Source organism: Triturus cristatus, chromosome 1_1 (assembly GCF_964204655.1).
Source record: "Triturus cristatus chromosome 1_1, aTriCri1.1, whole genome shotgun sequence".
Classification (NCBI taxonomy): domain Eukaryota; kingdom Metazoa; phylum Chordata; class Amphibia; order Caudata; family Salamandridae; genus Triturus; species Triturus cristatus.
The window spans coordinates 224,069,159-224,092,943 of record NC_140579.1 but is presented as its reverse complement, the minus strand read 5'-3'; the positions used below and the strand labels follow the sequence as shown (position 1 = coordinate 224,092,943).

At 47.3% G+C, this 23,785-nt stretch overlaps 1 protein-coding gene across 2 annotated transcripts in view; it reads left to right on the top strand.

The window, feature by feature from the left end:
* The first annotated feature begins 1,825 nt into the window (after positions 1-1,825).
* Positions 1,826-23,785, top strand: part of LOC146870023 (solute carrier family 41 member 1-like) — a 182,341-nt gene continuing 160,381 nt past the window's right edge. For both annotated transcript variants that reach the window (XM_085624652.1, XM_085624571.1), the window contains exon 1: positions 1,826-1,982. The gene's annotated coding sequence lies outside the window, so the exon portion shown is untranslated. The remainder of the gene's footprint in view (positions 1,983-23,785) is intronic.

Genomic DNA, 23,785 nt, shown 5'->3' with positions numbered 1-23,785 from the left:
CGCAATATAACAATCACAATATTGCAGACACAATACCTGCCCCCCTTAAAAACACACACATGAAAATCGGAACACTGCAGTTTCGGGGAAATGCGCACCAAACAGACAATTATAGCGAAATACTAAACACTGTTTCACCAAAATGTACCCCAATTATGATTGTATTCCAATGCAGTCACTTGTATGCCCCAAGATGCTATGCTGAGGCCCATGAAAATGCCTTGACTGTACCCACACAAACGCAGGAGTTTTTTTAAGAAAACCACCAGAACAGAATCAATGGGGAATTAAACCTGTAACCTGTAAATAAGAGCCCCCAGACTGTAACTATCAGGCCACAATGACTGAGTATCCCCACTAAATGTTTGTATAAAAGGGGGTTCAATGGCACTCACTCCCAGTAGCCTTCTGCCACGCACAGTTGCTCCTCCCCACACAACGAGCACCTTCGGTGCTTAAACACATCAAAAACGAGCTCCGGACCCACCGCTCAGCCCCCTGGGCCCCCCCCCCTTGACGATTACCGTATCGGCGCGTGAGCGCGCCCTGCACCAAACCTCACGAGCTTCCCGGACCACGATGCCAGAGAGCTCCACTGAATCGCCGTACTCGCGCTGCCCAGGAAGATTGTAATAAACCAGGTCTCCTCTCCGTATCAGCGGAACGGCGCGACTTCAAGACCTCAAGACCCGGAACCACGCTGCCCAGGAACATCGTATAATCCAGGTCTCCTCTCCGTATCAGCGGAACGGCGCGACTTCAAGACCTCAAGACCCGGAAACACGAAGTAAAACACCGGCGCTGCACGGAGTCCTCGTCCCGGGACACGAACCTGCAATAAAAAACAAACAAAGAAGTTAAGCAGCCTCCTAAGGGCTGCGACCAGATGCTGAGAAAAATTATTATTAGATAAACAAAAATTGAATTAATAAGAAATGAGTATGTGGTTCTTTAATTGATTACAGAAAATAGTCAAATGTTTCCTAGGCTTTAATCGTGTTTTATCTAGTTGTAATTCACCATCACCAGTCCAACTAATTGGTCCATCGACCAAGTGGTGGAGTGCCTTGATGTTAAGGTCAGGATTCTGTAGGTGTATGTGTATAAAATGTATATAATGTAAAGAAAATTAATCCTGATAGGTAATAAAGTACCCACATGTCCAGCGCCTTTTCTCCTATGTACGGATTCGAATGAGACAAGTGCATGTTGGTGTTATGGGCCCCACCAATGAATGAATGTATGGATGCGTTGTTGTGATTACGAATCTGTGACATAGGGAGATTATAAAATGTGACCCTTGCGCTGCATCAATCCCATAAACCTTGAGCAGACATGCTATTTTTTCAAAGTTAGACTTTAGTATTCCATATAAAGGCTAATAGTTTAATTAGCGAAGCAGGATGCTAGCAGTAAACCACAAGCATTTAAATGCAATAGGCCTCGCATTTGCGAGAGTTGAGCTATTGGCATTGTAAGTGACAATGCCATTAGTTCAAACTCTAGCAAATGCGAGACCTAATGCATTACAAATGCCTCGTTCTTCTTTCCTATACAGAATGCAATAGAGGCGAGCATCGTCTGCTAGTCCAGAGGCAAACAAGCCACCTCACCCGATGAATGACAGACCCTACTCAGGTGGACCACCAGCTAACCCAGGAACACCGGCATCCAGGGACTGTAGAGGGGGAAATTGAGCAAACGTGAGGACTCCACAGCCAATCAGCACTGAGAACTTCTGTGTCGCGCTTTGGATTGGTTAGAATACGTCCCTAATTGTCCAATGTCAGGCCACCTTATACTTAGCGGTGCCGCTCACTACTGGACGACTCATGGAATATGTTCAACTCTGGGATTGGTGGTATGCTTCCCGTAAATGCTGAAAGTAAGGATATATTCACAATACCCGTGAAAAGAGCAGCTACGTGTTTGAGGCTCAATTCGTAGACGGTCCGGTTAAGTAGTGAACAAGTAGTCAGCGGGTAAGTGATACCACGTCCCTTGCAAATAGGTGTTTACGAAGGTGATGGGTGGACGGGCTAAAGAGAGCGATGGCAAGAAACGAGAATGGACACGAGATTGAAGGATACGTTGAAGGGGTGACCAGCGGTTGAAGTGTAGTCCTGGCAGCAATTAAATGAGTTGGTGTAGGATCTTGATCGTGCGTAATGAGTTCGTGATGATCGGGTTATCTGGAGCGGGATAGTGTATGCGATCATTGAGGCTCGGAGAGAACCGTGGAAGCGGTGCGCGAGGTTGTTTGTGCTTTGAGGTGGGAGCGTGGTGATTGCACGGGACCGGTAGTCAGGGATGTGGGTAATTGCAAAGTTCCTTTTGGTGTAATTCTCCCAGGCGAGGGGTATACGTGTGATTGTTGTATAATTAGCCTGCGTGGTAAGAGTGATGAGTAGGTGGGGGTGTTACGAAGCTACTGACTGATACCAGGCGCGCAACACCCATTGGGCTCACCGGGCTTCAGTCCCCCCCTGTCATGTGTGTCAGCCGGGCTGAGACAGCCTCGCGGGCTGGCGTCCGTCTAATTGCAGCCGTACCTGAGTACTTCACGGGTCTTTAAAAGACCATTTACACGTTAATGAGGCTTTTGTTGCGTTTTCGCCCCTTCTTACAGACACTCTGCCTATGGCTGAAAGACTTAGGGCCCCCCGAAATCTTTTTCAGCCCCCCCCGAAATTTGGCTCTAGTTGCCCGCCTGACTGATACTCATGTAGGGGGCCTTTACTGTTTGGAGGGTGGGGCCTGGGATAGGCGAGGGGGCGATAAACCGCCGAATTGTTGTCAAAAAGGTAAAGGACCCTGCCCATGATGACTCTTTTTAACGATCTCTGTGCGGCATACAGGTATCTCGCCGGTTTGGTAGCGGGTGCAGTGGTTGGTCTTTGCCAAGTCGGGCTCCTGCACTGCATATGGTTAAGATATTTTACAAATTATGGTCTTTGTATTTTGGGTGATTCAGGGGGTATTTGTTAAGCCTTTCATACACTGTCACTTATAGATAATTACTCAGTTCCATCAAATACTCTGTTCCACCTCGAATGCATTGTGTGTTTGAGAGCCCTTGACCGGTGCTCTCTCGCACACGCGTCTAATGTTATTTACGGTGTTCCTTCCGTCTTTATACACTGGCCGCATTGGAGAAATGCACCCGTTTGGCTTCTCACGCACAGACTTTGTTTACACCCAATCCTGGAACAGCAAAAACCGACACACACTCAGAAAATGTATGTGATGCACCTCTCTCTAGGCATATAAAAACACACTATTGCCTACCCTCCTCGAGTATACTTGAAAATCGAGCCTTTTGCTCTTCACAGAGTGCAACACCACTGCCCCTGCCGTTCCCAAGGGACGATCCCAATGATCAATATGAACTTTCCCCACTGTGGATTGCACCTCCTAATTTGAATGTTCAAAGCCAAAATAATATATGAATGTCCATCCAGTTATCAATGATGTTCAATTGTCTTTATTCTTCCTTCACTCTTGCAATATAAAGCACCAGGCAGCCAATGCGTTTCGTTCTTTTCTGAAAGAACTTCGTCTGGGCTGAAAAAATATTTAAAATACTACAATGTATATTATCTAAAATTGCATCAGCATCCAACATTGCTTAACACATAATAAATACAAGACAAGAGACAATTTTAAAATGATCTTACAACCATTTCATATCCCTATTTTGCATATACATGAAATAACAAAACACATACTGAAAGACGAGCACCTTAATTTTTCTATATCTTCATTTTAGTCACTTTGTGTCCAAAAATAATTATTTTGTAATGATCACTGCTCATGAGCTCCATGTAATTACTTTCAGTCGCTACTGGACTTACTTTTTCCTATATATTAAAAATAACCTCAATCTATATGGTTGATACCCAGTCCTCATTTACATGCATTTAGTATTGCATCCCTCTATACAATATCCTCATCGCATGTCCCTGCTAGGCCAATCTAATCTTGCCCTATCAAGTACATCAGCCATTTTTTTTCTCCTTACTTCTTCCATATTATAATATGTAACATTCCCCTCTTGTTATGCAAAAGCTTTACAGAGAGAAGAAAACGGGTTTATACATACTTCGTGTAGTTGTAAACAACACAAGTATATATTTTAAATGCAGGCTATATAGAAGTGGAAAAGAAACAGACCATAACCATTGTATATAGCCAAAGGACCTAATAGGGGAGGGCCACCTATCCTCCATTAAACGCCACTCTATTGGTTATACACTTTTTATTTCATCCATGTGGAACAATCCCCCCTTTGATAGTGTATGTACCTACCAATCAATTTGCTAATAGTTGTTTATTGGTTTCACGATGCATGTCACAGAAGGTTCGATTCCAAACCCTCCGGGCATTACCCCCTCGCGTCCAACATCACAGACTGAATATAGCGGCTGTTGTGCTTAATGAAAAAGATGTAACTTATTTGTTGTACCTACTAATTTGTTCATTTTGAGTCATACTGGCCAAAAGGCTAGTATTACAGCAATACCCTAACTGTAATTACACATATTATAAACTAAATGGTACCTTACCCTTTGTGTCGAAATGTCTGATATCGAGGTGAATTTCCTCACAGCAACATTTTGTTACTTGCCTGTTGTCCCTAGAACACAGTATACATTTGATCAAAGCCATTGTTCCTCACATGTAAGTTCTACTTCAAGATGTCTATAAATTTAATAATCGCACAGTGTCCCTATCACCCTCACTCTTTTAGGACCCAAGATAATATCACGTATAGCCCTTGCCGAAATCATACACAGGTTCCCTCGGGCTCCAGTATCGTCCCAACCAAAATGGGATTAAGAATTCTCTTCAGAATTCCTGCGGCTAATCTGTTCCAGTTGGCGCGTTAAATGACATATGCCCCTTTCTCAGTTACGAGCTCGCCATGCGGCAAGCATTACCATGCGGTTACAAGAACCGCCTGATATAATGGTCATACAGCACTGCGCTTGTACATTCACAGTACCGCGTGTCTTAAAATATCAGGCCAATGCTAGGGGTCAAAAGCGCATATTGTTTCCGACACCCAGGCGCTTTAAACTACATTTGTGGTCCGCATTTTACGTAGAAATACCAATAGTTACCACCCGTGAGATTACAACAACCACGACCATATTCGTCCTCCCCCTCACAAACTTCCCGAGTTGCTCATATTCTTCCTGGCCGGTTTCCCATATGTAGCCCGGCTTACCAGTAGTATCGTGTATATGATAGCAGACGATCTTTACTTTCAGGTGCTCAAGGAAAGCGCCGGAGCCTACTTCCGCTATTTATTCCCCAACTTATGCACGGCAACGCTCCCTACGTTGTTGGGTCCCAAGGGGAGATCTCTAAGTCCTCTTCTTTCTTTTTAACAACAAAACCAATACCGACCCTAGGGAGGGTCGATCATGTTATCACCCTTATTTGGGTGAGCAAGCTCGCTGTTAATGCTTTATTGAAATGACATTTCACTAGAGGCTAAATGATTCATCTCGAGTACACAAAGGCAGTCAGTTTTGTAACTAATTAGTAATATGAGAACGGCCGTAAGTGCCCTCCTATCCGCACCCTGCCCCTATTCCGCCACTCCTGCATATACCGCAACAAAATAAGTACGTATCACACAAAGCGTCATCCCCAATAAACTAATAACTACTTGGCCAAATAGGTAGTGTCCAAAGAGCCAGGCTGTATCTTTAAATGGGGCAATATAGATAGCATATTCTGTATTTCTCCCACCCCCAACAGGCTATATACAATGGTTATGATCTGTTTCTTTTCCGCTTCTATATAGCCTGCATTTAAAATATATACTTGTGTTGTTTACAACTACAGGAAGTATGTATAAACCTGTTTTCTTCTCTGTAAAGCTTTTGCATAAAAAGAGGGGAATGTTACATATTATAATATGGAAGAAGTAAGGAGAAAAAAATGCTTGATGTCGGCAAGATTAGATTGGCCTAGCAGGGACATGTGATGAGGATATTGTATAGAGGGATGCAATACTAAATGCATGTAAATGGGGACTGGGTATCAACCATATAGATTGAGGTTATTTTTAATATATAGAAAAAAGTATGTCCAGTATAGACTGAAATTAATTACATGGAGCTCATGAGCAGTGATCATTACAAAATTATTATTGGACACAGTGACTAAAATGAAGATATAGAAAAATTTAAGGTGCTCGTATTTCATTATGTGTTTTGCTATTTCATGTATATGCAAAATAGGGATATGAAATGATTGGAAGATCATTTTAAAATTGTGTCTTGTATTTATTATGTGCTAAGCAATGTTGGATGCTGATGCAATTTTAGATAATATTATACATTGTATTTTTTAAATATTTTTTCAGCCCTGACGAAGTTCTTTCAGAAAAGAACGAAACGCGTTGGCTGCTTGGTGCTTTATTGCAAAAGTGAAGGAAGAATAAAGACAACTGAACATCATTGATAACTGGATGGACATTGGTATATTATTGTGGCTTTGAACATTCAAATTGGGAGGTGCAACCCACAGTGGGCAAAAAAAACACTCAGACTTTGTGTATTCACCTGTTACCTGCACTGAAGGTTTTGGGCTTATGCTTCATTGTACTCAGTAGTTCAGTTATAAGCCCCCCCCCCCCACCACCCTCACCATCCTTGAATATCCTTGGTGGTTTACGATATTTAACCAGTGTACACCCGTTGAGTGCTTTAAATGGCCAGGTGCTATCCGGTAGTCAGCACCTACACTTCTTTCATTTGGAAGGAACAGTACCCAAACTGCTCCTGTGCTTTTCACGGGAGAACATCTGCACTTATCAGCAGTAAACACTAAACAGATACTCTGGGGCAAGTAGTCCCTGCACTGCTATATATATATATATATATTTCCAGCCCTGCCCGTGGTTTGAGGCCCTCTATTTGTACAGCGATTGGTTTTAGGGGAGAGGTTACACCCCGCATCCCCCCCCCCCTGTACCCACACAGCTCTGGACCGTAACTCTTTGGGGGTTAGGGAAAGCCGGCGAAGGCCTTTCAGCATTCTCTTCCCGGGACAGTGATTTTTCGAAGCCTGCCCGGTATGTCAGTTTGCTGGCTTTTGCCATTTTTCTTTGCCGGACGTGGCATTGGCTGCAGGATTTGCTACAACATTGTTGCCTTTGTGTGGCTCATTAAGGTATTGGCTGCAGAGCGCTGCATCATTGCTGGAAACGGAAGAACTGGTTATCCAGGAACATGGGCTGTTACCTTTTTCGTGCTGATCCTCAGGACTTGGAGAACTGGCCTCAGGGGCATGCATGTCAGTGTGACGAAGAGGCTCGAGGCGCACCTGCTGTATTTAGATTTGTAGTTGGAGAAATTAAAGCGCGTGCTTTCTGAAAGCTAAAGAGAGAAATGGAGTTTGGGTCCAGATGGACGAAAAGACTCCTTGCAGAAACCTGCCTCAAACTGTGCATTGACTTATAGCTAGGCTTTAATTTTTCAATGCAACCTCTGTATTAATGGGTAGCATAAAAAAAGTTCAGTCGGAGAACAGCCTACCGCAAGAATAATAATTGGAATGCAGGGGTGTGGAATTTAATGAAATATCTACTTGTCCATGGGGCAGGTTGCTTCATAAATCTTCTTGTCCTGTAACAAAATCCACATGTCCCTTTTGTGCCATGTAATGCGGCGGCAAATTGTGGCAACAATCTCATTATATATAATCTCTGACATAGCCTCTCTGTTTATGCCAGGGCTCCTACCATAGTAGGGTTTGAATACTAGCAATTGCCTTATGTTGTCACGTTTCCGCAGATCTACATACTGAGGCTGAAGGTAATGGTAAGCAATAGTTCTAGGGTATGAGTGCCCTTTTGAGTCTGTGCAAACCTACTAACTTGCATGTTTTAAGGGTTTTCACCAACTCTCCTCTAATCTTTTCCCATATTGGGAAAGGTTGGAAATTTACTCCTGACAATGGCAGACATAAAACTTCTTGCAGGGTTGAGAAAAAAGTGGTTGAGTGAAAATGAACTTGCAAACACTGAGATTTTCGCATGAGCAAATCTACACCTGCATATTGCTCATGCTACAATGCAGCTCACAAATATTTTCTAGTACTATTTATTGGCCTACTTCTGTAAAGTCTTGTGATTCAGGAAAGCCGCATATCTGCACTTAATGCAAGGACATGGAGGCACTTTTAAGACTTTATTTAATAACTGGTCCTATAATTAGGTCGGGTGTTAACCATGACATTTTGGGTTTATTAAATTCTGTCTATCGGCTAGCTTTACTGTGAGTGACAGCATTCAGTACTTTCACAAGAGCATATCTACACAGTCATTTTGTTCAGTGCCAGGAACAACTGTGGCAATGTGTGCTTTTTGAGACCAAAAACAATGTTTGCTTTTGCTAATGTTTGTTATAATGGTGAGTCCCGGTAGATCCCACACAAATAAGGATTTACAAAAACCATGCCAAAACAAATCACGCATTGACAAAAACCAAAAAGCTGACCAACAATTTCAGACCTACTGGCTTTACCAATGCTTGTTTATTTTGATATTTCCCATAACGTTATTAAAACTGGTTATTGATTTTCCATTCTGAATATTTTGGGGAAATACTAGCATACAGCAACACATTAATAAATGTGCTGCAAAGAAATGGTACCTAAAGGTTTACAGTAGTTCAGTGAAATGTTTTTGCATTTTTTTTGTGAACATTTTATTTTGAAAGCAAAGAATCCTCAATCTTGCTTTCAAGCTTATGCACATATTTGCATCTAATCAGAGAGCATTCTGGGAGCAATATACATAGCCTCATATTGCTAAACATTGAAAACGTGTGTATACATTTTCATACTGGAATCACTGTCTGTGCAGTCTGAGCTTACAGCATTTACGTAGAGCGCTCACCCTAATAGTAAAGGCTTTGCATTAATGAACCATAAATACAGGTTAGAACAGCATTAATACATGGACACAAATATTATCTTAACTGTAAGCAATCTCTTTCCCTGATCCATATTGATGGCAGCCAAAGGGTTTGTGCTGTAGGGTGTTGGGCCAACTTGTCCCAAGGACAAAATACACATGAAAACTTGTTGTCCTTGACCCCAAACAATAGGTTCCGGGCGTCGGGCTATAGGAATTCCACATCCCTGGGAATGGTCGATGGTACGACCCGTGATTAGATAGAACAGGGATGGATGCCTGCAAAGAAGGACGTTTATATTTTTATTAAGCAGCCTGTGTTCCTTAGGAAACCAGTGCAGCTTTTAAGAAAGATTACAATCCCATTTGGAGTAATGCCAAGGGAGGGGGGGTGGTGAGTGAGACAAAGTACCTGTGTGCAGCAATGAATCTGGAGCTGTTGAATGCTGTTATTACGCACTCTGACTCTCTCAACTTTTTTTTTTTGTCCAACTGAAAGTTGTAGCTTTTTTTTTTTCCACGTGATCCTGAAGACAATTAAGAGCCAGTCCCACAGTGCTACCAGCCAAGGTTCTAGGGTCAATCCAGCTAAGGAGCAACAGAAGTGCTCTTATCTCATCCTAGAGAAGCAGCATGACTAACTGGTACTTTGTGGTTAACAGCAGTTTATGAAGTACTGATACACTTATTTTACTAGACTGTTACTGAAATATTCGAATACTCGCCCATCTGTCCCTCCACCCACCTCCACCAACTGTTTCAACCCATGGTGCGTGCAATTAAGTGATGCTCATTTCTTTGGGTTTATTAAACTTAAGGTAATCTTACTGTCTTTTTGTTGTGTACATATTTCGTGCACTTGCTACATTCTGTGTCCTATGTAGTTTGTGGATATCGTCGGTTTCTAGCTAAAATGTCAGATTTTGGTGTGCTGCATATGGAATTCAGTGTAACTCCCAGTGCTTTGCAGAGTTAAATGAAGCACATTTCACCTGTTGATTGCTGTATTTGGGAAATAAAGAGGTGATAATTATGACCAGATGATGATAATCTACTATATTAAGTACCTTGTCTTTGCATCTGGACATAGAAACAAGCTTCCGTACAGCCTTGCCAGCCCTCCTCCATAAAGCTGGATGGAGCACCATCAAGCTACCGCCGCCACTTCCCAGCAAGCTGCCGAGCACTGCCTCAACCACCCTCTGGGAGAGGGACATGTAAATCTGCCATTTGTTGTAAGTGATACCCAGTTGGGTACTTGTATCCACAGAAGAAGGCAAAATTCCGAATTGACTGGATGTATTTGTAACATTATTAAAGGGGAGAGTAAACACCCAAGAGTACTCCTAACGTTTTTTTTTTGTTTTTTTTTTGCATAAACACCAAGTGTTCTGTGAAGTGGTCAGTAGGAACCTAATGTTGTGTTATCCCAAAACTCTTCTAACCAAGTGTGTTGACGGATCTAAAGGTGACCCTGCCAAGAGCTGACGGTATTAGGATGGAAGACCCTCATCCACCATAAGGTGACACGCTTAGTCATAGGGCCCCACCTCACACTGAGTGGAGTCATTCTACCTGTGCTGGCTTAAGTGGTTATTAGGGGAAATCATTCTGACCCCTCATAATTTGTATTGGCAAGGGACCTAACCCAGACAGGAGGGAAAAATGGGTTACACTACCCACTGGCTGTCAAATGCTTTATTCCTGTAACTAGTTGTTATGGCTAAAAATGAGAATGCAGGGTATTATTTAGATCAGTATATTTTAGCCTGCATAAAAATGACCAGGACTGGGTCAGCTGTCTTTCTTCAAGGTCAAGCTCCTTTCTGTTAATCTCTGGCTCTTATTTCTAATACAGAGTATTTCCTATCTGAATCTAACATCTGGATCATAATCATACATTAATTACTTTCTGCGTATCCTATTTGGGCCTACGGCAAGGCCGCTAACCGGTGTCAGATCCTTATCAATTAGCCACGCCCTCCCGTAGGAGTGCGCATGCACAGAGGGCCCGTTTACCGAGAGGGAACCCCCCCTCCCCCCCCCCCCCCTCCCCCCCCCCCGGTTACCCCCATACGCTCCCTGAACTCCATTAAGAATGGGGGCTCTTGCACTCTGCGCCATCTAGTGATGTCATCATGCCATCAGCCTAAAGAAAGCGTGACATCCCCCTTCCCCGCACCCATCCAGCTAACCGGATGTACCGCCCCTGGGGTTATAGGAGAGACCCCTTGTCCCTCCCCCTGGGCGACCCCATCCAAGAATGGTGCCACCCCCGAAGGACGTGAAATTTACTGCTCACCAGTCATGACCTTACCGCCACAGGCCAGCATAGTTGCCCGACTATCTGCCCCCCCCCCGCCCCCCCTTCCACTTGCCCTGAAAGGTCATGCCCAACCCTTACACTCCCTAGCCAAGCTATGATATTTTCTAACATTTCATTACCTAACCTAGTCAGGTGGACCTCGTCTTTTAAGAAGCACGATTCCCCCCAGACACACACATGTGCAATGTTTTGCAACTGAGGGGACCTGAACAATATCCCAATTTTATTGTTGATCCTCCTTACCGAGTGATTCAACGCTTTCCCAGAATTTCCCCCCCTCCTCCATTTGGATCTGGGTATCATCTGCGACCAAACTATGGTGAGGCCCTGGCACGCCTTAGCTAACCAGCCTATATTGGTAATTATGTCCTCCATCAAGACCCTTCTCCCCAGTTTTACCAGGTCATTCCCACCTAAATGCAAGATAACTATTGTGGGCGGAGGGCTGTGTCTATTCAAAAGATCTGTCACATAACCCCTAAACTGATTGAGGCAGAGACCCCCCCCCCCCCTTTACCATGGAAAGAAACTTTGAAACCATTCTGCTCAGCTCTTTGTCTGTAATTACCTGAAAGGGAAACAGATTTCATACGCCGTATATAAGAATGACCAATGACCCACACACCCTGTACTCCTTTGTCCCGTGGTTGTGGCCGCTGTTGTGCCGATGGCAGTTTCCCCCCACGTGACAGGTTCAAGAAACTGAAAGCAAACAAAACAGGACAGGCATCAGTCCACCATTGTATGGTACCCTCACAACATGTGCAGCCGCACATAGCGCTTGTAACTATTAGAAGCCCATCGTCCAATCTTCTTTACACTGTTGCTGTGCAACCCCCTAGCTGTTGCCTCTGTGGCAGCCCCTATTCTGAATGAATGAGTCTCAAAGTCCTTTGGATTCAAACCTGTCCTGCCGATCGCCATGGCCAATATCCTTTTAAATTGGAACATGGTAAGTCGGGTACTGTCCGCATGCAGTAACAATGTCCCACCTACAGCACTATTCCTCTGTCGGAGGTAAGCTTCTAGGTGCATCACTGGGCAGCATGGATTGCTTTGTTCCCGGTGAAGTACCACCCCTTCGCCCCGGGCTTCCTGATCGGTTTTAGATTTTTTTTTTTTTTTTTTTTTTTAATGGTTATTAGCAAAGCGTCTCCCTGTATCTTCACATGCTCCAGCAGGAGCCCACCTTGTACATCCTGCTTGTTGCGGGCCACCAGTTCCCCCCCACCCTAAATGCTCCATAAAAAGCTAGTGCAAAGGCAGCTCTGGAAAGTGAAGTCTCCCTATTGAACTGCACATGGCCCCCAAGGTTGTTAACAGTGCAGTCAGCCGTTCCCAACCAATCGGCTGCCTGGTATCAGGAGCAGCTCCCTGGAGGCGCCGCCACCCCTTCAATGCGTTTCTTACAATAAAACTATTCGTGGGTTCTTTTGTGTCCCTGATCTGTGCAAAGAAAGAAACTGCTGCTACATGTCGCCTGGCTGTCGCCGCGGAGCGCCCCTCCTTGTTCAAAGTGTCTAAATACAAGAGGAATGACCCTGAGTTATGCCAGCTATCCGCCCACTCACGCCCCAAAAACGTGCAGTAAGACCAAAACTCCCCTTCATACGCTTTCCTGGGTGCTAGGCTAGCTGCCACGAGGTTCTGTAGCTGGGGGCACCAATCTGCCAGAGTACTTCCAGGAAGTGTGTTGGTGTTCCCTGAAAACCTGCATCTTGAATCGAGAGAGTGCGTCAGCAGCATTTTTCAGCACATGTTTAGCTTTAAACTCTATGTTCAGTTTCATACACAACAGCACTATCTCTTTCAACAGGCAGAGAATCATTTTGCACCGTGCAGCCTGTTGGTTGATGCATTCCACCACTGTCATGTTGTCTGACCAAAAAATCACAGATTGATTTCGCAGATGATGAGGACCAACAGTCAATGCCACCCAAATGGGAAAAAGTTCCAGGAAACCTATGTTGGCTGTCAGACCACTCCCAACCCACCAAGCCGGCCAATGTTGCGCCACCCACTCGTTCCCGAGTATGGCACCAAATCCCACACTGCCCGCAGCGTCAGTCCATAAACCTAACTCCGCGGAAATAGTGGGGGGACCGGGCCACACTACCCTGCCGTTGAAACCCTCCAGAAATGCGATCCAAATCTGCATGTCCTGGCGAACCTCAGACGGCCGTCTTGTTTGATGATGCTTTTCTTGCAGGCCTGTCGTGGCCTGTGAGATGGAACGGGAGAATGGTCGTGCCATAGGTATTACCCGTAGTGCAAAGTTCAACTGGCCCACTGCCTGTTGTAGCTGGTGTAAGGTCACTTTATCTTTTGACAAACATTTTTGTAGTACTGCTCTAAATTTCACTATTTTTTTCTTTAGGTAACCTAAAACACCCCTGTACAGAGTCCAATTCAATGCCTAAAAATTCAGTTGTGGTTGCTGGACCCACTGTCTTCCCTGGTGCCAGAGGGACCCCAAAAGTACGCATGAGCACGCAAAATTCCTGCAATGCCACTGCGCATTCCCGGGAGTCCGCCGACCCCAGAAAGAGAAAGTCATCAAGATAATGCATGACATATTGGTGCCCAGTCACCTGCCTGAATACCCATTCCAAAAATAAATTTTTTCATAGTAAGCGCAGGAAACAGAACAACCCATGGGCATGCACATATCCATGTAGAATTTCCCGTGAAATTAAAAACCTAACAGGTGGTGATCTAAAGGATGAACCGGCAGCAACCGGAAGGCGGATTCAACATCTGATTTGGCTAGCAAGGCCCCTGGTCCCAAAACCCTTAGCATATCCACTGCCTGGTCAAAAGAAGCATATTCTGACGCTACAGAGTTTTTCGTTGATGGCGTCATTTACTGAATTGCCTCTAGGGGCTGATAGATTATGAATCAACCTGAACTCCCCCTCATCTTTCTTTGGGACCACCCCCAGGGGTGAGCAGAAAAAAATTGGGCACGGGGATGTGGTCAAATGGACCCGCTATTCTACTCGGGTGCAATTCCTTAGATAATTTTAGGTCTCGCCTGGCGAACGCAGCGCGAAGCGCTGCTGTCGCCAGCGAGATCTATTGTTGCTGACTTGCCTCGGAAGTGGGACAGGAGATGGGCACGCGCAGGCTCTTGGCGGATTTGAGTTGGTGTACGCGCTTACAGCCACGCGGCGTGCACATCTCCTGTCCCCCTTCCCTCGCAAGTCAGCATGCAGTTTCACTTTCGTGAACATTCACTCGTTAAAAACGCAGCATTTGTTAAAAACATATTTTATACTCTACCGATCTATAAACTGTCGTTTATAGGAGATGGGCATGCGCAGGGCTTTTGGCGCTTGCATGTAACGTGTACAGCTGGTGCTTGGTGCCGTGTTAATTTGGCTCGAGGCAGTAGTTTCTTTGTGAACGCGCTCATAAAGACTCGGCCCCCTCTCAATTCCTGAACTATGGCTATGGCGCAGCGGTAAAAATACGAGAACCAAACCAGAGAGGTACGATGGACCTGCGCCACCTGTACCTTGGTACCCACATGCTGCGGTAATTACCTAGCCCTCGAACTCCAGTGCTCGCGCCCCTTGCGCCATTTCAATGTGTACATATTAACAGGTTCGAGCCTTATGCGCGCTCCGTCATACTACATGCCGCGCTACATCCGCTAATAGCGAACGGGAGGGATGGTGCTCAGGACGCCCTATACTGCCTTCTTCATTCAAGCGGACCCATTCCTTTTTAGCGCTGGGAGCTAGGCGATTTGCCCAGAATCACCGGATGTTTGAGGGTCGGTGCCGAGACTCGAACTGGGTTCCCCAGCTTCAAAGTCCCACGCTCTAGCCATTATGTTGTGTTGCTCTACACAACGCGTGCACCCCTAGGCCGACGCGCTATCACCCCCCCTAGGGACAGGATAAAGGATCTGTGATCCCGGCTGTCGGGGAAACCCGGTCTGGCTGAAGGGGGAAGCGAGGAGAGAAAACTCACGGGCAGTCTTGCCCGAGTGTAATCCAAAGTGGGCCAGCCACCCCCATCGCTGGCTACCCTGGGGCAGTCCCCGGGCAGCTAAACATATCGGCATGAGCCCCCGGTCCTAGTGCCTGGTAGGCAAACCACTAATGCAAGCGCAATTCAAAGCAACAAATATTTTGCAGTCGCTGGGCCGGCATGTACTCCCGGGAAGACCCGCTGGTCATCTTGTACTCCGACTCGGCCTGCTCTCACCTGCTGAACTCCAGCAGCGCCTGCTTCGCCGAGTTCTACGCCCCCTGCGCCAACAAACACACACGCACGAGCCGCCCCCAGCCAGTGCATGCGTATCCCTCAACGCGCGCATGGCGTGCTTTCGCTTTCCCTCCCTCCGGCGTTTCAGCCCACGCTCGGGTTCTCCCGCCCGTTGAGGCCCCCTCTCTTCCTCCCTCGCAGCTCTCTCCCCTCCTCTCCCTGCCTCCTCTTCGACCCCCTTTTGTCTTACTCCCTGCCCTTTGAGTCACCTTCCTCCCCCCCTTTGACTACCTAGTGCCTCTTCCCAGCGTAGCCACGCACTGCTCGGTGACCCTCGGCAGAGAGCAGCCCTCGCACGGCCACAAGATTCTCCTGCTGGCGATCCTTACCGGCCAGCTGAGGCTGCGCAGGAAGGTTAGTGCCCCCGGCAGACACCCTCCCCACCCCCTGCTGGCATGTAAGAGTGATCGGCCGGACACCCCCTGCTGGCATGTGTGAGTGTGAACGAGCCTGGCACACCCCTGGTGGCATGTGTGAGTGAGTTGGAACGAGCCTGACACCCCCTGCTGGCATGTGCACGTGATCGGCCTGACACCCCGTGCTGGCATGTGTGAAGGAGCCTGACCCTACCCTGCTGGCGATCCTTACCGGCCAGCTGCGGCTGCGCAGGAAGGTGGGTGCCCCCGGCCTGACGGCCTCTCCTCCCCCTGCTGGCATGTGTTTTGTGATGGTATTGTGTATTTTTATTTTCAGCGTGGTCCGCTTTCAGTGCGGTCCGCCTTGGCCACGCTTGTCTTTTAATATTCTCAGAGCTGGTTATAAATTGCATTAACTGTCCTCTTGACTCTTCGTAAATGAGGTGCCATGGCGGCGGTACCTGCCCATTGATCGCCCGCCTTGCACCCTGGCATGGCAATTAGCAGCATGACCGGACTGAGAAATCATAAGGGGGTGTCCCGCCCAAACAGCCCATCTGAAGCTACGTACCTGCATTTACATTTAGTAAAAACATACTTGTCGGTCGATTTTACCATTGCTAGCACCTCTAAATGGGCCAAGTCCATAATGTGATCTTTTTGGCCGCCTTTGTGTGTGAATTCCCTTCTAGCTGAGTGTGCGGGTTTGTGTATTTCTTTAAAAGTGCATGGGCATGGATGTCTGTGCCACTCTATCTAAGTCAATCTGGGTGTGCGTGCGTAACGCTTTTATGATTAAGATCTAAGAATCCGCCTCGGGCACCACACAACCCCTTCGTCAACGCCTTTCACAGCGCAGCAGTAAATGGAACAAAAATTCCTTGGAAACCTACACGCGTCCCCGGGCGATTCAGGCTGGGTCAGTACTGCCAGCATTCAGCTTTTTGTTTCGTTTCTTTAATTGAATTTAATTACATTAATCAGCAGTTGAATTAAAAAGACATCCTGTGCATTTGAAGGCCGCAATCACTGGAGGAACGCCTGGCCCACCTTTCAATGCAACCACGGCACAAGTTTTCACGTTTTACAAATTATGCTTAATTATTTTGTTACTATGCAACAATACTGTATCCTGCCGTCGAGATGGAGAGAGTAACTGAAACATTTTGCGAATGTTCGACCTGGCACCCCGTCACCCTGAGGTTAAGCAATTGTTTGGCATTGGAGTCTCGAGCTTGTTGCTTTTGTATTGAGAGTGATTTTTGTGTTGATCGTTATTTTTGTGTAGCTGTCTGTTGGCAATAGGCCTCGCATTACTAACAATTAGAGCTATTGGTGTTGCATTATTATTTGCAACGCCAAAAGCTCAAACTTTTACTAATGCGAGACCTATTGCATTGCAAATGCTTGTTTCTGTTGCTACCCCTGGGTTAGACCTTACTGACAGCTGATTTTGTTTTTTACACGCTGGTGTCCCTGTATAGTCAACAACTGGAATCCTAAAACCATACGAAATCCCTTCCTGTAACATCCTAGCCGTGGCATGATCTGGGTACCTATTTAACCAAGGAGTCATAGCCAGTACGTCGATGTGTGAATGCGTTACCATTTTTGCACTTTCCTTATTCTTGTTTCTTCCTCCCTCTATTCCCTGAGAATGCATTCCCTTTCTTGAGGCATTTTGATTCAGGGTGAGCAGGGTGATTACATATGGCGCATGCGTGTCTTGGGCTCTGGTGCATGTCTTTCTATTAAAATCCCTGCACCCGGTTTGTGGTGGCCGAAAGGGCTGATGTGCTTGAGAAGTGTGACTCTTGCTCCAATTATGCCCTGCATTGCCCGGCTGCCCTGGGCCAAACTGATCAAACCATGAGATTGAATCCACCCGGTCCCATGTAAGTGATGGGTCAAATTCCTTAGCCTTCCTGAAATTCATGTCATATTCTTTCCAGCCTACACCCCCATATTTATCATGAGTCCTAGTAACCCTGCTCTGGTAACACGCTATTTCCGCTTGCAGATTAGGCGACCGCTTAGCTATTATGGACATAAACACTGAGAGAGCCCTTATCCAATTGGTCAGGGCCTCCTCCACCCTGAATATCGACATTTCAACTCGCCATTCACTGGGAAGCATCCAATCCTTTTGCCTCTTGGCATACTCCATTTCCCTGTTATCCACAAGTAAAGAAAAAATATTGACATAAGCACCGGACCATATCAATTCCCTCACCTCCCGTGTTACATGCCTTGCTAAATGTTCCTTCCTAGAGAGTATAAGTATAAAAAGGCTTGTAAAGCGCTCGTATACCAGAAGGTGTCTTGGCGCTGTGGTGTGTGTGATTAGCAGGAAAGTGAACTAAGGTTGAGCCTGGAATAGGCGGTATTTGAGCATTTTTCTGAAGAGGGCATAGCCCGGTTGGAGTTGCAGCTCCACAGGCAGTTGGTTCCACAGTCTGGCTGCACAAATGGCGAAAGAGCGGCCACCCCATCTAGCAAGTTTGTGTCTGGGAATACAAATAAGGCCAAGATTGGCCGACCGCAAGGCACGGGACGGAATGTAAGGTAGAAACCGGTTAGTCCCATCATTCGCGCCCCCGCCGAAACAGGCCCGATGCACCAGACAGAGTGCTTTAAATTCAATTCTTTGTTGAACCGGTAGCCAGTGTAGGGAGTTCCTACCCACTGAGGTGGAACAACCCCTGGGTAAATTGAGAATTACCCGAACCGCGGCATTCTGCAGAGATTGAAGCTTTCTGACCTGAAACTTGTCAATGCCCAGAAACATGGCGTTGCAATAATCCAATCTGGACATGAAAAGTGCAGCCATCACTGTTTTTTTTAGCGACAGTGGTATATAGGGAAGGATCTTCCGCAAGGTTTTTAGCAAAAAGAAACCGGAGGACGTTAAGCTGTTGACCTGAGCTGACATGTTTAGCTTTTGGTCAAACATCACCCCCAGATTCCTGACCTTGGTGACCGGGAGGGGGCATTTCCCTGCCGCCGATGGCCACCAAAGAGAACTCCAGACTGAGGGGCCTTTCCCAAATTCCATCACTTCTGTCTTCTCCGTATTTATTTTCAGAAAACTCAGGTGCATCCACTTCATCACATCAGAGAGACAGGCGTGGAATTTGGCTGCTATTCGGTCAGGATCCTCAACAGCTGATATCACAAGCTGAGAATCATCAGCATAGGATACCAGCATGAAGCCATGCTTCCTGACCAAATTAGCCAGAGGTCTAACGTAAATATTAAAGAGGGTCGGAGAAAGAGCCGAGCCTTGGGGGACACCGCAAGGCAGGGCAAAACTGTCAGAGTGTAAACTGGCCCAATTTAAGCATTGCTTTCCGTCTTCCAAAAAAGAAGAAAGCAGAGTCAAGGCTCGCCCTGCAATCCCGACCTCCCTGAGGCGCTGAATCAGCACCAGATGGTTCACAGTATCGAACGCAGCAGACAAGTCCAGGAGGACGAGAATAGCTCGTCGTCCTTCGTCTACTGTCGTCCGAATTCCTTCGGCTGCCGTTATTAGGGCAGACTCTGTGGAGTGCCTAGGCCGGAAGCCGTGCTGGGAGCTGTCAAGCAGGGCGTTTGTGTCCAGGTAGCCCATCAGACTTTGGTTAATGGCCTTCTCAATGACTTTGGCCATCAAAGGGAGGCCAGAGATGGGGCGATAATTTTTAGGTTCTGTGGGGTCCAGGGAGGCCTTCTTAAGAAGGGGTTTGACACATGCTGATTTCCAGGTGACTGGATAGGTACCTACTGCTAGAATCTGATTGATTAGGGTCGTAAGACTTGGGCCAATCCTTTCCGCTATTAGGTGGATGATATGAGGAGGACATGGATCGGAAGCGGCCCTGGACTTTATGGAGCCTAATAGTGCTAGAACCTCCCCGCAGGTTAGAGGATCAAAATTAGTCAGTGTACATGTAGGCATCGCCTGCTGAAGATCCAAGGTGGGGGGTCCCGAGGTGTTTACTAAATCATTGTAGATGGTGGCTACCTTAGTGTGAAAAAAGGTAGCTAGTTGGTCACAGAAGGACTGGTCCGGACTAAACTGGTTAGTCTGCTGCGGACTTGACAGAAAGACTACAGTTTTAAACAATTCTTTAAATGAATTCCCAGCCTCAAAGATTTTACGGGAGAAGTAGTCCTGCTTGGCTTTCAAAATGGCCTGCTTGTAGTTGTGCAGAGCCAGGTTGTATGCCAACTTATGGTACCTATTATAGTCGGTTCTCCAAAGTCGTTCCCACTGTCTACATTCTACCTTCAGGGCTTTCAACTCCGGACCATACCAGGGGGCACCCGGAGGACGCCTGTTCTGGGTAGCTGACTGGAGAGGAGCAACCTGGTTAATAGCATCCCCAATCCAGTTGGTGAGCTGAACAACGGCTGTGTCATTATTATCCTCCGAGATGGGAGGGGGGCTACCCAGAGCTTCCATCAGGGACTCTCGGGCTACCCTATTCCATCTCCTATAGAGGATCTTGTTGGGTATGTGGGGACTGCTTCCTACCCTTAATTTTAGCCCAATCTTGAAAAACACTGCCCTATGATCGGTCCATGGCAGGGATTCAACCCTGAGATGTACCAGGTCGGGGTGGCTGGAAAAGAGACCATCAAGGGTGTGGCCTCCATCATGAGTTGGGGCTGTCACCAATTGAGGTAGTCCATAAGCCTCCAGGCAGTCCAGAAACCTCGTAGTGTCTGAGTTATTTGTGGCCTCCAAATGGAGATTAAAGTCCCCGAGGATCGTATAGGCCTCGAACTCAGCACAGGACTCTAGATGCGTTTGAAGGGCCTCCAAAAATGGGGCCCTAGGTCCGGGAGGTCTATACACCAGTAACCCATGGGCGATGTTGGTGTCTTTTAGAAATATGCTAAAATGTAGTGCTTCTGCGTGCATGTTTTCAATGGCCCTGACCTGGACATTTAGATGTTCTTTGTAAATAATCGCTAAGCGCCCCCCCCTGCCCAGCTTTCTATCGAGACAGTGTAACGCATATCCAGGTGGCATGGCGATGTTCCAGTCAGGGCAGGAGGCTGCGTTGGTCCAAGTTTCCGTGATAAAAGCCATATCCGGAGAGTGGGCGGACAATAAAAGTTCATGTTTATGTTTGACCACAGAGCGGGCGTTCAGGAGGATACAGACCAAATGGTCATACAAGCTCCCACCTGAATCCCGGCCGACAGATCTCCTCTGAATGTCACCGGAGCCGACACAATGTCCCACCCTCCACCCCGTGCAAAAGGAATGCATGGATCCCACTCTCCGACTCCCCGCCTCACTAGCAGCGGAAAAACCACATCCAGGGCAGAGGTGACTGAGTAGGTCTTCTGGATCTGAGACAGGGAGACAATGGGCTGTTTCTTGCATCCGTAGGGCTAGTAGGCTGGAGCGAGAGTATCGTAGGGAACCAGGGAGGGGGGTAAGGGGGGGGAGCCCTGCCACTGGCACGTTCCTGGCGCGGACGGGCGCAGACGGGCTTGCCTTTGGCGCGCCCGCTGCGCGCGTCCGCTGCGCGTTCGCGCCAGCGTTCGTTTTATGGTGGCCGGGAGGATCGCGCTAGACCGCTAACCTCTTCCTAAAAGATGGAGGCGGGCCCGCTCACACGGACGGGCTACGCACACCAGGACAGAAAGGCCGGGAGACGTGCTCCGGCTGCCGGAAAAGTAAATGAGGTTTAAAACCACATAAAATGATTAAAACGCTCAAGCTTTAAAACAGATAGTATTAGACATAGATCAATGTACACATCATCACACAGATAAAAAGATGCCAAATTTTACAATTGAATGCCAAGTGAGCGCTGTCGCAGCCCGAACCTGAACGGCTGTCGCTGCTAAATCACCACAGAGAGTAGCACACCCGCGCCCAGCATTGGCAGTGGAACCTCCTTACCTATTTGTCCAACTCCAGCTGGCTCCGCCACCTTGTCTTTTCCAATGTCGCTCTCTTGTTGCGTTGTCTGGGGTTGACTGGTACTACTCGGGCCTGGGCTCGGCAACCCGCTTGGGGCAGCCATAATCCTCGCCACCATCCTTTGCGCCTCTAACGCATCCTCCCCTACTTCTTTGGCGCCCACAGAGGGCGGTAACATACCCCCCTTTCCTAACCAAGGAAGGACTGCCGCTATCTGCGCTGCTAACTCCGGCGGGACCTGCCTAACCTCTGCTGGCGCTAAAACCGGGATAGGGGCCACTGGAGCCAGGACTGGAACCCTTGGGGATGGTGTGGGCACTACTGGGATTATCATTGGTACCCCCGGGGTAGCTGGAGGGACCGAACTTGGTACAGGCACGGAAGGCATTGGGGTCAATGGGACACTTGGCGCTAAATCTGGTATAGCTATAGGGCTCTCTGGTGTGACAGGAAAGCCTGAGGGACCCTCCCCTGAAGGAATTTCCCATAAAGGTTGCCTTGGTGTGGGATCTTGGTTTTTCCCCTTCCTGTTTCTAACCCGCTTGGGGAGTGATTCTAATTCCCCTCTGGGTTTTGGGGGCACTATTGTTCGCTTGGGCCTGCCTGATGGGCCACCCTGGCCCTCTACCTTCTGTCTGAGCTTGGCCAGGCTATGCCCCATTTGCTCTACCTTTCCCCATCTCCTATCCATTGTCTCCATCATAGATTCCAACATGTGTTCCATGCGGGAACGCTTTGCACCCCGTTTACTAGCCATTTTACGTGGGCCAACAATTGCCCGGTGACCCCCCACACTGATCAGCAATTACACCTGCGAGTACAATGCGATTTGTCACCTAAATGGGACCTATCCAGGTCCTTACCTGTACGTTGGGGTACACAAACTGGCCGTAAGCACCGCGCAACTGGGACCGCGCCACACCAGCTAGTCTGGGCGGTGGGCGAGCGAACTCTAGCCCGGCGGCTCACAGACCACAGAAACATGGAAGTGCAGGCCTGTCTGTGTCCCCTTACAGCGATACCCTCTGTCTCGACTCCTTTTGGTCTATATGAAGAGCACCCACTCCTATGATGAAAAAGCAGGTTAGCAGCAGCTATGGATAACAACAATCTTGGATCCAACTCAATACACTCTCCTGTTATATGGTGCCACTATAACACCCCTTAAATCCCCCTCCCCCCCCCCCGACGTACCTTTAAATCTGCAGCCCAAAGTGCCCCCCAGTGAGCATAACACCAGCTGTAATCGATCACCAGTTCCCTCGGCGACTAGCGAAAAAATTGTAACGTCGCCCTGTAAATTTTAAAATCACCACAGCACACAATTGCTACAGATTTTGCCCATGAGAGATGACCTTGCCACCACTGCTGAGGAGTCAACCCCTTCTTTTTAAGGCCATTGCCTTTTATGTACCTGAAACACCAAAAGCTGACGACGTGTCTAACTGATCAGTAACAAAATAGATCTAACTGCAAAGGATCAATGGAATTGAACCTGCAACCTTGAGAGTAAGAGTTTCAGACCTCATCAGTGACACAACAGTGCCTCTACTTCAACAGTACCGAAAAACGATCTAACTGAAAGAATCAATGGTTAAAAATATTTCCAAACCTTACTGAATGAAATACCATTGCCTACACTTTAAACTGAGCAAACAGTGACATTGCAAGACCAGGGATTGAACCCCTAACTTTCACAGTAAGAGTCTAAGACCTTAACCATTAGGCCAGAGAGGCTCACAGCCATGATGCTCCCCCAACTCCTCAAATGACCGACTTTCCCTGTACCTTGGAGGCGCGTGCGCGTGCCTTACTCAACCCCCGGTGACCGTTCGACTTCCTTTGTGCCCGGGAACCTGGACCCTGAAGTACCCGGTAACTGCTGCTCCGTCGCCCTGGTTGTTTCCGTTCGTTTCCACTCCGCGAGCCAACGATACGCTCTGACAGCTTGCAACCGTAATCCACGAGAA